At 38.4% G+C, this 20,034-nt stretch overlaps 1 protein-coding gene across 1 annotated transcript in view; it reads right to left on the bottom strand.

Moving 5' to 3' along the window:
* The window catches only part of LOC108142439, a 66,157-nt gene extending 48,667 nt beyond the window's left edge, over window positions 1-17,490 (bottom strand). The window contains exon 1 of the mRNA XM_017266303.2: window positions 16,873-17,490. The gene's annotated coding sequence lies outside the window, so the exon portion shown is untranslated. The remainder of the gene's footprint in view (window positions 1-16,872) is intronic.
* Window positions 17,491-20,034: the final 2,544 nt, after the last annotated feature.

The raw sequence follows: 20,034 nt of genomic DNA, 5'->3' as shown, positions 1-20,034 counted from the left end.
GGCAAATGCAAAAAAAGTCGACAAGAAATTCGCGCTCAATTGCCGGAGTGCCGAAAACCCAAACCGAAATGCTTCACTTGCTTCGATTCAAGTTCCACTTGAAGTTACCCCAACTCCAACTCCAACTCCACCTCCTTGGATTTGGCTTTGGATTTTTGTTGTTGCTGCCATTTCCGCTGGGGACGCAAATTGATGAGACAGCAACAATAGCTGCCTCTCTGTCCCGCCAACTAGGTGGTGTAATTAAAATTAATTCGAAACCCAAGCGGTAAATCAGTGAGGAAGCGAAGCGTTTGGGGAATTATACACCTGATCAACGCAGAGCGCAGAAAACGTATTTCATATTAATTACAATCATGCTGACTTAGTGCTAGATTTTGTGTCGGATAAACATATTAATGGCGGGATTATACCGTTGCTGATTCATAACTTAATAGCTCTTATCTAAGCAATGCATTTGGAATAATTATTTAAAAATAATCTACATAGCAATACTTTATTTGGTTTTTTAAAACACATAACTATTTTATAAAAATTAAATCGCTAAGCGACAGATTTTTGTTTAATTTTCCTATAAAAGTTTTTATAATTCCTAACTAAATAGTTAGATGTTCATAGTCTTCGCATCCTTTTTATTCAAAAGATTTCCCCTTTAAGAACTTATTCTTAAGTTTGGGCTACTTTATCCACATCTTCAAAAATTTTGGTTTCCTGCATCAAGTTTTAGCCAACTTTTTACGAGCTTCATCATCTTAAGTTTGCTTCTCGTTTAGTATCTGCTCAATTTCTGCGGTTTTCATTTAACGAACTGCTTCCCCACATTTTCAACTCTGTTGCATTTTCCTGGTATCAAAGCCATAAAACTTATAATGCTCCATGGCAATATACACATCATCATCATCTGCCGCTGCAGCTGCGACTGAATCAGCAAAAGTGGAAGCGGTGGTGCGGCCTTATGTCACATCCGCGTGACGACATCAAGGCGAAATTAAAATAGCGACATTTTATTGAGTTGTCAGTTGCATGGAGCACATGCAAATGCAACAGGCCACGCCCCCCACAGCCTCCCCCAATCCACCCATCGCAGCCAGTTGTGCCAGCCCACTTGCAGAACACACCCAAAAAAAAAAGAAAATACTTGATGCAAAGGAGTAGAGGCGACACATGTGTGTGAGCTAAAGGATGAGGTGCTGATATTGCAACGCCCCGCAGCCTGGCTATATGGAAAACATAAAGAAAAAATGCTTATCAATTTAAGATAGTTCTCTAAAAGTGATGTACAAAAATTCTAATTTATTTATTAATAGGTTTTTATATATTCCGTATTTTCTTAAAAAATACATTTTATAAAACAATATTTACATCTTAAAATCAAGCATTTTCTTTAAGTAAATTAAAAACTACATAGCAATAGTTTTTTTTTCTGTGTTCCCAGCTCTACACTTCCTCACACAAAAAGCTTAAGTTTTTTAATTCACAAAATGTGCCAATATTTATTCCCAAACATGCTTGTGGGCGTCTACCGCTCCCACGTTCTCAGTGGGTGTGGTCGCCACTCTAGATTTATTTCCCCCACTTATTTTCTCCCAGTGCAGAGTTTATTTGTTAACCCCTGAGAGGCCAAGCGAACATACTGCATAATTTGGCAGAAATTAAAAACGAGGGTAATATCCATATATATAACCATGTACTCGCCATATAATATCCATATGCATATACATGATTATATATGTAGATCCGCATGCTTGCCAAACAAAAGAAGGGCGTTGAAATTGACACCTCCAGTGTAAAAGAACAGAGCCGGGGGAAAAAGGCGAGAAAAGAAAAAACAAATAAAGGCCGTTGAAATAAAAACCCTTTTTCGACAGGCGAACGAAAGGAACTTGGTCGGTGCGTCCTGCTGGCTTTCTAAAAAGTTCAGCAAAATATTCGCACTCATGTACTAACGCTAGTGAGGAGAGCGTGAGGGGATTTAATAGTAGGTAATATATAAAAAAATTACTCACTTTTCAAAAGGGTTTTACTATTTCATTAATTAACATCCAAATAATGTTGGTTTACCTTTTTTTGTTTTATGGTTTTTCACTATTGATTAACTTAAACCAATATGTTAAAGTGTAATTTGAAACTTTAAGAAGGAGGAAAGTATTAAATATGTTATTGCCTATTTTAATTTGATCCCCAATTTGATGGCATTACATTTTTTTGGAAAATTGTTAGACTATATTATTTTACAATAGTTTTTTGATTAGTCTTTTGTCGTAAGGAAAAAAAGGTTGAAAATTGTATATATGGTAAAGCTTTAAGCTATTTAAGTAGCATAAAAGTGACATTTTAAAGAGACAACCTTATCTAAAGTTTAAAAGACTTAACTCTTTATTTCCTGTCCCAAAAAACGAATGTTTCCCATCCCTAATTTCCATTCTCCGCTCCTGACGAACGACGCACGTCTGCTACGGACACACTTTGGCAATTCATTTAATTATTATGTTATAACGCACACTTCTGCATCCCTGTGTGAAATATGTGTATACACTCACACAGCTGCATAATAATAAAGAGGAAAACGACCATAAAACGCTCGCACAAAAGTGCCAGGAAACTTGTGTAATTCATATCGCATAAAGCCAGGGGGAAGACAGCTCATCAGAGGGTGGAGAAAGGAAGAGGGGGTGGTGCGACCGCAAGGCAACTGAAGCACACAGATACCAACCAACCAACCAACCAACCAACCAACCAACCAGCCAACACACGGACATACTATATATTTTTACATGGCTTTGACAATCGAATCCGAATCCGAATCCGCTTCATCGTTTGCGTCCCTTGGCCATATCAATTGCACTCCGGCCGACAACGCTTGGCATTCTCCCCCATCCGCCAACCCTCCTCTTTTACCTTTACCTTTATGTTTTTTTTTTTTCAATACGAAAACCACAAAATTACATTGAGTTGGGGCTGCTGCCGGTGGTATTGGCCCAAAGCCGAATACCGAATGCCGAATGCCGAAAGCCCACAGCCCAATCCCAATCTCAACTTATCGCCGGCTCTGGTCATGTTAATTTTTAACCTCAGGCTTCAGCCAAATCGAAAGCTGATCGTATAAAATTACGCTTGACAGCGGACGCAGAGCGGTTATATGGCGGGATCTGTGGATTCGGGGATCGCAGATCGGTGATCGGACCTGAACTGAACTGAACTGAGAACCGCAAAAGGTGACACTCCGATGGTTTGGGCCGCTCCCCTGTCGCTGTCACTATATATAGATTACATATAGATATCGTACAGTTGCTGATCTCTGACTTTGTTGCCGGGGTGAAAAGTAAAAGTATGGGGAATAAGTAGCTGGTTGCTTTTATTTTGCTTCGTTGAGCACTGATGCAACGTCCTGTAAATTAAAAAAGCTACCTGTGGGTTCCTAAAATTCTTTAAACCGTTCTTAAAATGCCTATTAATAATATATGTCATTTAAATTCAAAATAAATTAACACTTTATTAAACCCTTCACTGCAATAACTTCATTGTTTGTTAAGATCTAACTGTATGCTTTTCCTAATGTTTGCGACTCTAACTCATTTTCATAAAGCCTCAACAAGTTTTTATAATAACGGAACCATTAAATCTCCAAGTACCTCTTTTAATTAAAACCACTAACTAATAGGCAAAATAAATAATCAGATACACAACCCCCCGGGAGAAACTTTCACCCGCTATAAAATCCTCTTTTGTAGCTCACTAATTAACTTCTACCCCATGGAAAAGCAGGAAATCTCTTGATCAATTTGCACGCAACTCAGCCAAAAATGGCAATATAAATGTGTGTACCGCCATTTATTGCGTAGGGTGCAGTCTTGTATTGTGTTGGCCAACCCAAATAGCGAATTCGCTGTGGGAATTAGCTGAAAACCCAATGACCAAAGGCTTGGAAATTGCGTGGGAGAGCTAACGCTAAAGGGATAACTGGTTTCATTTGGTCGCGACCGCCTGTTGATTTGCCAGCGATCTAATACAACATTAATTCGGCAATAAAAATAGATTTTGTTGCCATAAATATGGACCGGGTAATAAACACAAAATGTGACACAATCAAAACGGCAAGCGGCTCATTTATTGATAACAGTTGGAGACCAATCAACCAGTTGGCTAGAATGTCTATTGGCCAAAGACCGACGAGATTGGCCAGCAACCGGTTGGACATGGAATAACTTACTGGCACTGGGCGTGTTTAGCATACCGACTTTTATTTTCATTTTGTAATGGCGCCAGCTTTAATAAGCATAAATAGCATACTTAATTGACAAATCAAAGGCAATTTGATAAATAAATGAACGCCATGGCGCACGCAAATCGAATCGCTTAGAATGCAGTTCAGACTTTGCTAACTAAGAGTCACTTTGACTAATGAATCAATTTGCCGGGGCCGCCAACTCCATGATGAAGTTCTTTATCCCCGATGAGCAGGCATGACTGTCTGATTATTTGCCCCTCACCCGCTTCTTTGAGCCTCGAACTAAGTTGAGTTGATTAGGGGAGCCCATTAATGGACAAGCTCACAGGATATGGGATACAAAGACTGTCCCAGACGGTTCACATGACGTCTCTGTTTGTTTGTTTCTGCCTCTCCCTTCAAATCTCTTCTTTTTAGTCGTCGTTCCTCAATTAATTGCAGCAAGGCAGAATAAAACAAAAAAACACAAAAAACAAAATAAACAAAAAAAAATAACACAAAAACGAGTAAACACACAAGTAAAACCAAATGAAATCAACGAACCCAGGCTTGCAACAAAAGCAAAAGCTTAAGCTAAAGTTGAAATATACCGTTTAATGCCCAATGACCACGCCTACTTTTCCCACACTATATAGCCAGACACGGCAAAAGGGGGCGGAGGGCGGGGGTGTGTGTGCGAAGGGGTTGAGTGGGTGGGGGGTTGGTGATTCAGAGGAGAGGAGCGCTTAAAAATGCGTAAAAGAGTCAACTTTGACTGCAAACTGCAATGGGATGTTGTTTGAGTTGTTGTGATACCCTGTAGTGGCAAGATATGGAGTATATAAGAATTATTTAGCAATGGAAAATGTGGGGAAAGGAATATAAAAAATTTCAGTATATTTTTTGTGGCAAATCTTGTTTGATTTTCAAAATTTAGAAACTCCATAAATCTGATCTGCTTTTACAAAGCATTATTGTCAATAGAAAATGTGTAAGGGCTTTAAAACATATTTAAACTTAAAGTCTTATATATTTTAAGTGCATTTTTTGATAAGCTAAACATTTTTTTTTAGAAAGAGTAGTAGTTATCTTATAGTCGAAACAACAGCCTTTTAAAAAAAATATTGAATACCTTCTGACATTTTTAGAGACAAATAAAATAGTAATATGAGTGATATTAAGTCTTCACGAAATATTTAAAACTGTTCTTGCTAAGCAATAGTAAAAAGTTGGGACCCAATGGGTTTCTATGTAAAAATGTAACTATTATTGTTCTTTTTTGCTGATACAAAGTTTTCATGAGGACTTTGAAACGGGTCAAGCATACAAATATTTTTAATAAATCATTTTTATAATACTTAGTTAATTTTAGTTAGAAATAAAAAAGAAGAATGTTAAAACTGCAGTAACCATTATTCGATTCCTCATTTGCTCCCTTGCTCTGGTTGCTATGCAGTTTTAGCTTCACTTTTAGCATTTTGCATGTTGTTTGCTCTACGTCTGTGTCTCCGAGTTGATTGCACCACCACCAGCCACCCCTTGCACCACTGGCACCACTTGCCCCCACCCAACTGAACTTTTACTGACAAACTTGTCGTTTTATGCCACTGATTAATAAATGAAAAGTTTTACCCAAGAAGCAGTAAATTCTTGCTGACTTTAACGTTTCCATAAAATGTGCCAGAACTTCAATTTTTTTTGGCAATGCAATTTTTGTAACATTGATTTTTAATTGCCGCATAGAATATTTGCTGAGCCACGAATAATGTACTACTTTCGTTTCGATTTTGCCAAGTCAAGAGCAGACGGCGGATTTGGTCATTTGAGAAGCTTGCGAAAAGTACGTGAGTTATGGATAGGCACGTGCCGGAAAAATCGCACCTAGCTGGCCTGGCCATCTAATAAACAAGTTTGCTGACCAGGGAACGCGTGCTTCCCCCATTTAACTCTCCATGGGCCGCATTTTCCAGCTGCCTGGCTAATCGGTTGCGTAATCTTAAACGCGACGCGGCAATTGAAATGGATTGCGGTGTCTTCGCGTTTGGCTTTGGCTACCTGGAGGAGAATCGGCAGCTGCCAGTGGCCAGTGGCGTCTCCGAAGCCAGTTTTATATTCGTACATTTGTATCGCTTTTTGTTTTTTTGAGGCATTTGTGGAGCTTGTGGCCAGCTGTGTGTTTGGCCTGTCAATGGTCCTGACCCACAATCGATGCTCAAATTTCATTGCATTTCTCCCGTTTGCTTAAGCTGGCATTTTTTATATTATCTCGTTTTTTTGTTAAATTAATTTTACGGTTGACCGTCTTAACGCCATCCAGTCTGCCATGGCTGGGCCATATAGACTCCAATGCCCTCGTGTGTGTCCGTGTGTGGCAAGAATAGTTGCAGGCAACTGCAGCTAATTGCAGCCAGTTGCAAAAATAAAGACAGCAGCGGATTAAGGCAGGGGATCGGGGTGTAGAGGCTGCGCGGAGAATGTTGCGCCGTGGGTCATCATAAAAACATTATGGGAAGGCGCGCAGAACAAACAAAAGCCGGAGAATTACACCGAAGGAAATAAGATACACGAAGAGAAAGCAATGAGCTGCCCATTTTATTGGTCAGAAGATTGTTTTGCATAAGAAGAAATGAAAAGGTTTTAGAATGGCAAAACTTCAACACAATTGGGCAGCTTACAAGAGAACTACAACGTTTTGAAGTATCTTTTCAAAATATTTTAAAATAAAAGGGACTTAAAGTGATTTTATATGTTGGTTAAATATAAAACATGAAATTTTGTATTCAGATAATTATTTTTAATATTGCAGTTCTTTATCAACGATTTTTTAAAATATTTTAATACGATTTTTTTTAAACACATATATTTATTAATTTTTCCATGGAGTTTATTTTATAAAATCAATATTTTAACAAACAACTTGAAGATTTCAGTATTGCATTCGCATAAACAATTTGTATAAGGTAATCTAGCAAATAGCTATTTGAAGACACGGAAACTTATATGTTATATTCGTTTTTTTATGACATTAGTTTCTTTTTTTTTACAAATGTTTGCGTTAAAGTCCTCTTTAAAATTTGTATTGCTGTAATGGCTGAATAATTACTATTTTTTACGATGCTAACCTACTTTTTCGTTGGAATTGTTTTCCTCAGTGCCACTGCAACTGGTGGAATTTTTCAAAGGAATTGCAGCGAGAGCAGCAGCTGCAGATGGCGTTGTCACTGTGCAGTTTGACAGGGCAACATGCGAAAGTTTGATGAGCTCGGCAGTGGCAACCGAGGGTCCCCATCTCCATGTCCATCTCCCTCTCCCTCTGAAGCTCCAGCTCAAGCTTCGTATCCATTCGAGTCCCCAGATCCCAGTTCCCCCTGATCCCCGTGCAAATCCCCAAGCCCAAGCCCCATCCATACCCAATCCAAACCCCATCTCTCACCCACATCTCTCATTCAGGCCTCGCACTCCCTTGGGCATGACGAATGTAGAGTCTCTTGGGTGGGTGTGTTCATGGGTTCTCTTCTCATCTCGGGGCCTTTACTCCATGCCCACCATATAGTTTTTCTTATTTTATATGTTTTCTTCTTATTTTTTTTTATTTTTTGCAGAAAGGTCAGGTTGTTGTATTGCCTATTGTTGGCGTCACGCCGCTTCGGCGATCCAAGTTGCCAGCGTGCGAACACGTTTCGCCCGCAGATTGGAGCGCACAGGTGTCTTGGCTTTAAGTTGGACCTCCATTTCCACTGACCGAAACCGAAACCGAAACCGAAGCCAAAGCCCAACTCGTCGGTTGTGATTGGCTTTTAGCCGCTGTCGCCTGTCAAAGCTGGCTGGCGTTTTCGGATTTATTTTTAATAAAACTGATGTCATTTATTGGTGTACGTTTATTGTTTATTGTTGCTAAATGCCTGTCGAAGAGACTTCACCCAGGCACGAACATACTATGCTATGCTATACTATACATTTTAGTTCGTGTGGGCTGGCGTGAGAGTGTGTCTACAGGGGTGTAATAAGATACGCCGGCGATGTAAGGCAAACAATGTTAAGGCTTTGCCCAGCGAAACTCGATGTCAAGGACACCAGAAAATTGCCATTAAAAAGTGTCGTTAAAAATGTACAACCATTCATTCGATGCTGTCAATAAACTACAATTGAATTCAATTATTGTTAATATTGTAATAAAAACCTATTGTATTTAATAACACGTTTGTTTTTCTTAGTAAATGCCAACAATTGTTAAAAGTTAATTTGCTTTAACGGCCTGAATGTTAATGATAGGTTTATAAAAAATTATGCAATAAATTGATGTTTACAGATGATTGTTAATAATAAAATTAAAGCTAAATAATTTCAAAATAATAAATAATATTTAGTATTTTCTGTAATTTACTTTTTAAAATATTTGCTATGTAAAATCGAAATATTGAGTGTTAAAAGTTAATTAGTTGTTTCAGCAATTTAATTAAAAAAAATAATGTTATTTGTTTTCTTAAGAAAGGTTTTGATTATAATATTTTTCCCAATTTTGTGTGGTTTGGTTATTTTTGTATTTATACACCTCAGAAGCAAAGTGACCTCAAAAATCAGTTATTTTTAGGTTCTTAGATATAAATCCCCTCAAGACCATGCCCGCTGAGCCGTAGCTGCCAGCGTTGAGCACTCCATTCCATCTAAGACGTGCTCGTCTCAAAGTAAAAGGAAAGCTGCACCGAGATGCACTTCAGCTGCAGCCCGACAACTGCACTTGGCGAATATCCGTGGCCACCTTGATGTGTCATCACTTGAGAGCGGTAGCCGGAGTCGAAAGTCGAACATCTCAATGATGGTGCTCCTCCGGTTCGCTCGCCAAAAAGGCAGCCGAACGCATTTTGCCAGCCACTCGAGTTCAACGATTATGAGAAATGTGTAACAGACGTGACTTTGATGTTGATGCGCCAGACAGCTTGGGAGCTGACAGAAGCTCCGATGTGGAACAGCTGTCACAAGTGCCGGGGCTTCGACATCTATCGATGGGGGCTGCTTGTAATGCAGTTTTAATAGCGGCCAAAAGCATTCCGGCCCTGACCTTCTTTATGGGCCAAAGCCGAGACTCTCGTTTTTCATCGCTCACGATGCGAAACGTTGCGTGCGTCTGCCATTTTCGCATCCATAATTAAAATGTGTGCGGCAAGTGGCAATTTTTAATTACAGCAGATAAACTTTTTCATAACCATCGTAGTCCGAAAAAAAATACAAAATGCTGACCACCCGGCGGGGACTCATCGAATTTAAATACGAGGTAGCAGCTGAGCATCGCCGGGGGCGACTATTAAACTTTTGTTAATTATCGCGATAAGGCAACAAGTTGTTGGCGCTATAGTTTGAACTGCCGGAGATCTTTGATACCAGCTGCCCCTGTTTATTAATATTTTATGTTTGTTTTTTGTGTTTTTTGTTATTTTTTATCGATGGAACTGACTTTGATGGTGCCGGTTCGGCTTCAACTTTAACCCCAGCGATGGCTAATTGAAATGCACCGAGATGAAATCTGTGGGATGATTGATGGTGATGCCGTAAATATGTTTACATTGAACAATACTGATTGTTTATGGAAAAAAAGATGTTGTAAAACTATGATCTAACGACCTCGATAAAGTAAATGCAATCTATTAAAATCATAGTTAAATATTAATGTTCACTAAGGTTTGCTTACTCATATATTCGCTTACATAAACTCTTAGTAAATTATTATTATTAAACGCAATTAAGTCAACATATTTTTCAATTTACAACCTAGCGTTGCTATTAAATACTGACTGTTGTTTCATAATAAAGCAGAATATCTTAAAGGTAACTAATTAACTGAACTAAAAACAAAACTGTTAGTTCATGGGTCTAGCAGTGAAAAAGTTTTTGAAATGATTATTTAAAAGTGGTTTTTATATTATTGAATTACAAATATTTTTTTTTTATATCATTTTTATTAATTTTAAGCTGAAAGCTTTTGGTTTTGGTAATGACAATACATTTAAATGTCTATAAATCTAGCAATTTCAGGATTACAGTATTCTATCGTTTTTGCATCCGTTAGACTTCTCTAACCTCATCCGTCCGCCTTTCAACTTTGACCTTTTCGCACACTTTTTCTCTTTACGCGACTAATTGAAATGCATAGTGGCATAAATATGAAATCTTCTAATTGGCTGCGATCTGCGCTGCCATGGCTTTTTGCTTCAAGCATTTTTTTGCTGCTGGCACGTTGTCTGGCATGCAGTTACCTGCATTCGATCGCGCTCCCCCCTCAGCGCACCTGACCCCTCCATAATCCGTCCGCCGACGGCATGCACTTCCTTTTTGGGCTCATCTGGCAGCAAAGACGACGCATAGAAATTTTCTTTATAAATCAGTTGTTGTAGCTGCAAGTTGAATGTTGTTTGCTGTTGTTCGAACGTTCATCGCTCGCCGGCTCGCTGAAAAGCAGCATAGCAGCCAGGCAGTACAAGCAAAGTACAAAGCAAGTTGTTAAAATTCCTGTTTAAAGTTTTGTACGCACATGCAATGGCCTCGCCAGCTTCCTCTGGCCCTCATCCCAATCCTCCCAGCCAACTTCAAAGGAAGCTGCTGTTGCTGCTGCATGTTTGCATTAAAGACGCATTTTGTTTGCCCAGCAGATCCAGCAGATCCAGAGAGACGATGACGACGACGACGACGATGATGATGAGGACGTCCGCAGCGTGTTAGAATACACAACATGTAAGCCAACAAAACAGTTGGGGCCACTCATAATCAGGTTTTAGCCACGAACTGAGCCTGAGCATGAGCCTTCTTGGCCGGATCCGTGGCCCCGGCATAAAGGGAGTAAGCTGCGACCATCCACCGCAACATCGAATCGCCAAACAGCGTCGGCGGCTCCAGCGCTTATTGCCTGCGCATGATTGCACAAAAGAGCAGCAGCGGCTAGGCACAGTGGCCCAGGATACTATCTTAAAATATTATACGTTGTTTGGGGTTTCCAAAGAACATTAAATCTTAGTTATAGAAAAAATTCCTTATATTTTTTGACTTGATTATTTGTTTATTTGCGATGGTCGAATGCAGATTCTGGACTCATTAATATTAACGTTCAATAATCATACCCTATGACGACTGACAAGCTAAAGGTTGACCAAGCGATCAAAAACCTAGTTACACTTTTCTGGCAAGAAAAATGTTTAAGAGCTGTTTTTTATTTCTATAAGACAAATTATTTTTTTCTGAAATTAAAATGAACAAATACCTAAATTTATAAAAATTTATTCAAAGTTTTTGGGTGTTCTCAAATGTTGTATTTACATGTACTTATAAGTTAATCATATCTTGAGGTTCCCGAGCCCACAGTGATTTAGCCGCTGATAGCGTGGCTCTCAGGTGGGCCAAATCCTCGGCTGGGGCGGGACGCTTTTGGCCACTTGGGCTAACTAAACAATTATGGCAACGGCTACGCGATCGCCCAGCGACAACGGCTGAGAAGACAACAACGTTGGGGACGACGGCGATGATGATGAGTGTGGAGAGACTGAAATAGCGACCTGGGGGAGATGTACGATTTGAAAGGGGGGAAGGAGCTTGGTTACCCATGGCACATCCTCCGCTCGTCCATCTAACTATCCTCGTATCTATGCATCTATAGTTATTTGTATTATTATTTTGCTTTGTTTTCTCTCGCCCAGCATTCGCTTTCCCAGCTGCCTACAGACAAAAAAAAATTGTACAAGAAACTAAACAACTTTACTTTATAGAAAGTAAAGTTCTTCATTTAAGATTAGATATACTCTAAATAAGTAAGTATTCAGAGCGTTTACTAAACGATTCAATAAGTTTTTTTAAGATAATCTAAAAGAAAAGTTAACCTACAAGAAACAAGGTTCTGATATACTTTAAAGTTAATTTTACAACTTAGGAATGCCATATTTTGTTTTTATTTGGAAAATATAGCTTTCTTTTTGTGTATTTGCTGTGTGTGTTTTCCTACCCCTCCCCCTATTTTGCGGTTAGGTTCATCTTGGTGTCTGTTGATTTTTTTGCTATTGTTGGCTTTCGGTTTTATTTATAGTTAGTTTGGTTTTAACGCTCGCTTGTTTAGGTTGCTTGGCTTACCTCGGCACATCTCTCTGCGTTGCAATGCTGATGATGCCTGCAAGCTTAAAATCGTCATAAATGCATGGTTACCCACACACGAGCACACAGGCAAAATGTAGAAAACAGTCGGAGGATGCAGACGATGCAGGGTAATTGCATCAGAGAGGGTTGTCCGAAGAGTTCACTCTCTAGAACAATAACCTCAAGGATCTCGAGCATCCCAAGCTGCTGGTTGTCGGCCAGAACTTTCGTTCAAACCCGCTCCCACATCTGTCTCATTCATATGGAGCCAAATGCAGGCGAGTTTATGTGTTTTTAGTTTTTATTTTCGTCATATTCGAGTGGCGTTTTTGTGGCTGGTTTTCTTTAGTTTGTTCTGTGGGGTTTTATTCTCCGATCCCCCATTTAGTTTTTGCTGTGCCAGGTTTTTTGTTGCGGTTTTCACGTGTTGCTATTTCTGCAAGTTTTTCTCTTGGCAATTTGTTCTTGTTTTTGTTGTGACTACTGCCATGAATAAGCAGCAAAAATAAAAAATAAAAATATAAACGAAAACAAAAACAAAAACAAAAACAAAAACAAAAACAAAAACACCCGCCCCACCCACTGACCCTGCTACTTCTTCTGCTGCCGGCGATTTGTGTGCTAATAATTCAGCATTTGTTTCACATTTTTTTGCTTTTGCTTGGAGTGACTTTTTTTTTTGTGGTTCTGTGTTGCGCTTGTTTTTAGCTACTTCTTTTTTGTGTTTGTTTGTGTGTTTTCGCTTTGGCCGGCTTTGCTATTTTTGTGTGTTTGTGTGTTTTTTTTTTTAATTTTTTGTGTTCTACACATTTTTTGCCCTTGCCAGTTTTAGTTTGCCCGTTCAAACATTGTAAGTTATTTGCTGGTAGCAGCATACATAAATATAGATACAATTTATCAACTCGGATGAGTTAGAGCTTAACCGGGCTCTGTTTATTTATCTTTTGTTGATTTTTTTCTCGCTTTTTTGTTACTCTGTTTTATTTACAGCATCGGCTCGTTTATCAAAGCTTGAGCCTCAGATGGGGACATCATCACTTAATAATATTGACACTTCTATACAATAGGCAACCGAACCGAACGGTGGGTATTGAGTTCCAAAAGACGATTACGAGCTGAAAACGATGGCAGAGACACACACAGATGCCGATTCTGAGATACAGATACACGATCACAAAATTAAGTGATTATGTTAACCGGTTCGATTTTTTTCTTTTTTTCATTTTGTTGTCTCGATTTTTGCCATTCGTTCGTTCGGGTACCAAAACAGAAATTTACATCAAAATTAACTTGTTATGTGGCCAACAACAACAAGCATAAGAACAGCGGCGAGGAGCTGAACTGAAACCGAAACTCGGGCCTCCAAGCTGACAGCCTCTTCAGATCTCCATCCTCAGCTCCAGTTCTTCTTCTCACAGCCAATCTTGTATAATTTCGAAATTAGAGCTCATCATCATCCCATATCAAAGTCGTTGCTTGGCGTCGGCGTATTCTTTATTTTGTGTCTTGGAAGATATAGAAAAAGCAGCCAGTCAATGGCCCCTTTAGGTTGCTAACTTCTCCTTTAATTTTATCTAAGCAAAGTATACCTTGTATACGGTGGAATATTTTAAAACTCCATAGATAAGATAAAATTAGCAAAATTTGCATTCTTTTATGATTATACAAATATCCCTAGTGTCGATTGAAATGACATTTGATAAGACAGATCTCATAAATATTTTAAGATTATTGTACTCATAAAAGGAACTCCAAGTTTTTAGGAGCTCAGATCTTTTCGATCACTGATAAGTATTGTTCGCTGGAATATATTATTGATAAAATGACAATACATTTTTACTCATTTTAATGGTCTGAACATAAAATGATTTAGAATTCATAAAATGATTTCAATAAATAAAGGAAACTTTTGATTGCGAAATAAATAAACACCAAAAGCATAATTGGTTTGCCTTGACTAAGAATAAGCTTCTTATGAAGTGTTCATTTGAAATAAGTCCTCCTTAACTCACATGTTAATACAATCTATATATGTATTCTTGAAACAAATAACTCATTGAGAGCACTTAATATTAACTAGGAATACCGTTTTATGCGTACTCGTGTTTTAATCTTAATTGGCTTCGTATATCTCTCCTACTTCTGCCAAAAACTCATTATGATATCTGGCTGGATTAATATAATTTGCCACTGAGCACGTGTAATTAATATTTAACTCGAGTGTGCCCCAAGTAAGTTTGCGAGCCTAACTGCTTGGCATAACTTTTTGGCAGCTGCAATCATATTAAGCATACGCCGTGTGTGCTATGATGGTAAGGCAAAAGTTTCAATTAAGTGGCAAAGTTCAATTCCCCTTCAGTAGCTGTCTGCTGTACATATATAATATTAACTATAATATAAATGAGCAAGCTCAGCTGAATCCATCAACATAATGGGTGGCAGAGATAATACAGGAAGGGCAATAGAAATCTCTAATTAAAGCCTTGACAATAGTTGACACGAGCCGGGGACTTGGACGACTGGGAGGCCACTAAGCGGCTCACTCTTGCCCCAGACATCAAGATCTGCTTAAACAAAGGTGTCTGGGCCCGGGATGATGGCTGTCTGGTCTGGTTAGCTCTAGGGGGAGTAGCAGTCGCTCCACCTCCTCAGATATCACCCTCGTCCAGGCTTATTTCATTCATGGCTGTAGCATGTTTTTGTTTTTCGCTTTTTTTTAGTAGCTACACACATGCGAGGGAAGAAATATGGTATGCAAAAAAAAGAAAAAAGAAAAGGGTTGCCGCCAACCACCGAACCCACACAGAATCCCGGGGAAAAAATACTTGTAAAGGGTCTCAAGTTCAAGTGCAGTCTCCAACTTGGGCTTCCTTCCTGCTAAAGTCTAGACTTTCAGACACAATACCAGACACAGACAAGCCAAGCTAAGACAATCGGCCAGCGGATTTGAATAAACATTAGAGAAAGAACGAAACATGAAAGACACATTTGTTTATGCAAAATGCCTGGAACAGTGCGAATTATAATAGCCCTGGGCTTCATAAATTAAGCCCCAGGCCGACAAAGACATCATTCGCTTATTTAAATTTAGACTCATAGTCGGGCTCGAAAAAAGAATAAATTCGATTGGAGTACGTGTTGCAAATTTGTTCTCAAAATCTAAAAATTTGTCGGACGGAAGTCGCCACGTTCGTGAGTTTAGGGCACTGAGTTAAATGTTAAGAAGTGGCACCTAAGGGCAGCTGCTTATCGAGGTGTGCCTCTTTCTGACCTTGTGCTGCTTTTTCTCTTACACAATCTTTTTTTTAGTATTTTCTTTTTTATGTTATGCTTGCTGCTGGAAGAAACATTGCATGACTTGGGCACACAAAAGTGGCAAAAGAAAGAAAATTTGTTTTTACTTATTTTATGTGTGTTTTTATGTGCAAAAAGCTAAGTTGGCCAAAGAAAAAGTTTTGTCACTTTTGAGCTGGTTTTGGACATTTTAGCACGTTTAAAACTAAGAGCTCTCACAACAGAATATTCTCTTTCTACCAAATAAACAATTGGGAATAGTTAAATAGGTTTTGACTCTACTCTATCTGTTTGATTTATGGAAAGTAAACATTTGCTTATATTAAGAAGCATTCGATATTGATCATTAAGCATACCAAAGCAAATTTTCCGACATGTTTATATAAATCAAATTAATGAGCTAAAAAAGGAAGTAGTCAGGATGTCAGAATTCAATATTATAAAGCTAGCACAGACTTATAAAAATAAACAATTCAGCAATTGCTTTAATATTTGTATATAAAAAAAAATTTATTTGCAATAATGTCATCATTAATTGGTTGTATCACAAACAAAAAATCACTATAACAATTAATGGTTTTTTTTCTGTTCAATGTCAAGTATATATTTCCTTTACAACCGCAAAAAGAGTAACTAATGTCAGTGTAAATCACCTGTAAAGTTTTCCGCCCATTAAGCATGATATTACAGCCCAATTTGGACTAAAAAAGCTTAGAAAAATAAGCAACTGGCCCATTAAATCACGCCCTTGTAAAGTGGGCCTAATGTGTGCGCAGTCATTCTGTTGTTGGCCTAGTTAATAATACATTAGGCCAACATCACACACTCATCGCTGGGCCAATGTCGATTTATTTGTTACCAGCCATGTAAAACGCCAGTTGAATTGTCAATTTATACGAAATTGTCAACAATTAACATTTAACAAACGCTCACACGCAAGAGGAAGTGGAGCGATTCGAAGCAGTCAGATAAGGCCAAAATGCTGTCAACTGTCAAATTTAATCAGACTATAAAACGCAGGCTATAAAAAGCCAGCTATGAGATACAAGATACGAGATGCAAAGCAAAAGAAAACAAAAGCTGGCTGAGTGACATTATTTTGGCAGGTTTTGAAGCTTATGACAAACGCCAGTTTGAGTTACTTTATCGGTGTCAGTGTCATCATCGTGTGAAATATTTTAAAATGACTTGCTTCTATTTATTTTCATCTAACAAAAGAGCTTTCCTGCTGCAATAGCTAATTATCCTGCTGAACTCACCTTCAGAGGGGCCGCGCTAGTTAGTCTATTGCAAATGGCAGCCAACTTCCGTTTCCGCTGTCCGTTTGGCAGAAAATAATCCAATTAGATTTTTCCAAACAGCTGCGCAGGCGTCACCGCGAGATGGGGAAAACGGCGGGGGGAAAACGCAACCCAAAACAAATGCAAAACTTTTGCCCCAACTTTTCCAACGCTGCAGAGATTTTTCAATTTGCTGTGATGCACTTGTTGTGAATTTTTCATTCGACGGATTTTATTCGGACAGATGGATTTTAATATTTAATTTACTGCTATTACTTTATTTGCATAAAACTTTTCTCTTTGGCACTTGAATGGGTTTTAAAAATAAATATTTCGCATTCTATGTTGCGTGTGTGTTAGATGTGTTATATTTAATCCGGTAAATGCAGGCACTTGATAGCACTATTTCGCGCGAAACAACTAATGGGTTTTTCAATAAAGCACGAATTTCCCAAGGGCTTTTCAATATTTGTACACCGTAGAATAATGCTGAAAATTGCAGTTGGATTTTCGCGAAATTCTCGCCGCAGATGCGAATTGCAGACGGCCGCGGAAATGCGTTGTACGAACGTCAGAAAGCGCTCAACTTGAACTGAACACAAAAGTATCTCGAACCGAACGTATCTGAATCTTTTTCCAGCATAAGCGGCGGCAGCGCTGCCGACGTCGGCGACGACAACAACATTGCCACGGCGGACCGACTGGCAACGGGCAACTAGTTTCCGGTCCGTTCCGTCCCACTCGTTTCGCAAACCGGCTTGCGCATGTTTGAGTGTTAGCGGAACGAGTGGAGTGGAGAACTGGTTTCGTTTTGAGTGACTTTTGGAGTTAATTACTCAATTATGCTGCAATACACTCAACGAAATGTAATGTGCATAACTAATATAAATTTAAGTTAGCCTGCAGGATAATCAACAGTACTTTTTAACAAACAATTTATTTGGTCGTATTTGGACTTATAATAGGCCTATAAATCTATGTTCGACTAACTTAACAAACAAAAAAGTTTAATAAAACTAAACAGCTTTTTGATATTTATAAGTTTTTAATAATAGTTTGTAAAACATTCAAGTCAACAAATTAAATTATACAAGTTCAGTCTATTAATACCCTGCTGTTATTATTATAATAAATAAGTTGCAATCAATTAGTTTTAACCTGAAACAACAACTTTATGTTCGTACACATTTTTGTTAAGGGTTTTTGAAAATAAAAAAAAGTAAACTGTTACATGGATATAAACTTAATTGGGGAATAAATTATTCCAGTTGTAATTTATTGCCAATGAAGCTCATATATGCTTTCTTTGAGTGTACCCCAAAATAGGCACATGATATGTGGCCAGTATGTGTGCGAGATATGCAATTTAGTGGTTGTGTTTTAGAAATATATTTTTTTTTATCGGCCACAGTTCACAGGTAGACGGCAATCGAGATTTTTCATTTCTTTACAATGTTTCGGCGCTGAATTTATGGCTGAGGCGTCAATTTGATGAGCGTGTGAAATGCTGGGATATAAAGGGATAGATGCGATGGATCCCGTCGGGCAGGTGGACTCTAATAAGGTTGAGCTACGGATATGACCTCCAATCAACCTGAAATGTTTAAGTGCTTTACAGTAAGAAAAAGCCTACAAGAGAAAAAGATATCTATGCCGTGGGTTTTTTTTTTGCCTTGATAATCATAAACAATAAAAAACGAGTACTTCAGATTAAGATTTTAATTCTTCTATAGCTACAGGCTAGGTTTAATTTTAATGCACTAGTCAAAATAACAGAAAAAGTTATAATTTCAGTTTGATTTGCGTTTTAAGTCTTTAACATTTCAAATATTTTTTCAGTTGTTGCTAACTCAAATAAAATAGATTTTGTCAAGTGCAGTTGTCTCGTCAAATAATAGCTATGTTCAGTGTGCAATACACTTCACAGCATTAACATCCATAAATATTTATGTGACGAACTGGAGTCCTACCATTCTTGGAAATTCCTCACCCTCTCTCTCCTTTGACTAATTTAGTGCTTCTTCTCTCAAATTCTTTCACTTTGCAAATTTGTTACGGTACTTTTTCTAGCTCCTAAGCCAAACTGACCAGCTCCAAGCTCCAAAACTCCATACTGCTGGCCAAAACGAAACCCCGATGAGCAAACACATTTATGCGAGCCAACGTGGTCTCGCACTTCAAGGCGATGCCGCCGAGTGGAGAGGGAATAGGAGTACGAGTACGAGTACGAGTACGAGTATCTGTGACAAGTGTCTTTCATTAGCATAAGTAAATCTCCTCGAAATCCTCAAATTTATTTGTCAACACTTGACAATTTCATTGTTGACGTCTCGGCAGGCGCAGCTGTAAACGAGTTGGATGCCACCAGCAACATTGCCAGCAAATCATGATTTGTGTCTTGTATGTCAGTTTGGCATGGCCAAGCCTCCAACATCTCAGTGCTATTGGTAAAAACAACAGGCCAAGACAATGCAAATGGTCAAAAAGGGTGAGGGAACTGCAGATGGCGATGGAGATGGAGATCGAGACAGGGGTCTATGGAGATGGAGAAGTGTCGCTTGAAGTCCCGAACTCCGGCTTAAATCAAAGACAAATATTTAAACAGCAAACGGACAGCAGTGGCTCACTCGGCATCACTTCTTCCCAGAGCTTGGACACGGAATTTTCGTTGATTTTTACTACCCGAAAAAAGAAAAGCCTGATTTGTGCAAGCCTTTCTTCGCTGTTTTCCATACCATCTCTTCTTGCATACTCATTTTTTGGCCTTCTTCTGTCTCAGTAGTTGAACTTTACGACCATGTTGGGCTATAAAATATTTTATGTCATATTTTTATGCCCATATCAAAGTTTTCCATTAGGCTAAATGTTTTTAATTTATGCTCACTACTGAGATGAGTATTAGATTTACATAAGATTCATTATGTATTTTGCATTACCTCAGTGAACGCAAATTCTTAGTTTATGGGAGTGCTTTGGGTTTTAATGAGAAAATAATAATTTGATTTTAATAATTAAAGGTTATTTTTAAATGCATTTTTTATGAGGGGCTATATCTCACCTTGTGTAAATATTAACCTTTTCAACGTAAAAGATTATGTGTTTAATATATAAACTAAAAAGAAAAGAATAAAACCTGTTAAT

The sequence above is a fragment of the Drosophila elegans genome, unplaced genomic scaffold, assembly GCF_018152505.1.
Source record: "Drosophila elegans isolate 14027-0461.03 unplaced genomic scaffold, ASM1815250v1 contig_208, whole genome shotgun sequence".
Taxonomy (NCBI): Eukaryota; Metazoa; Arthropoda; class Insecta; order Diptera; family Drosophilidae; genus Drosophila; species Drosophila elegans.
The sequence above is the reverse complement of the archived record's forward strand: the minus strand, read 5'-3'. Positions and strand labels throughout refer to the sequence as shown.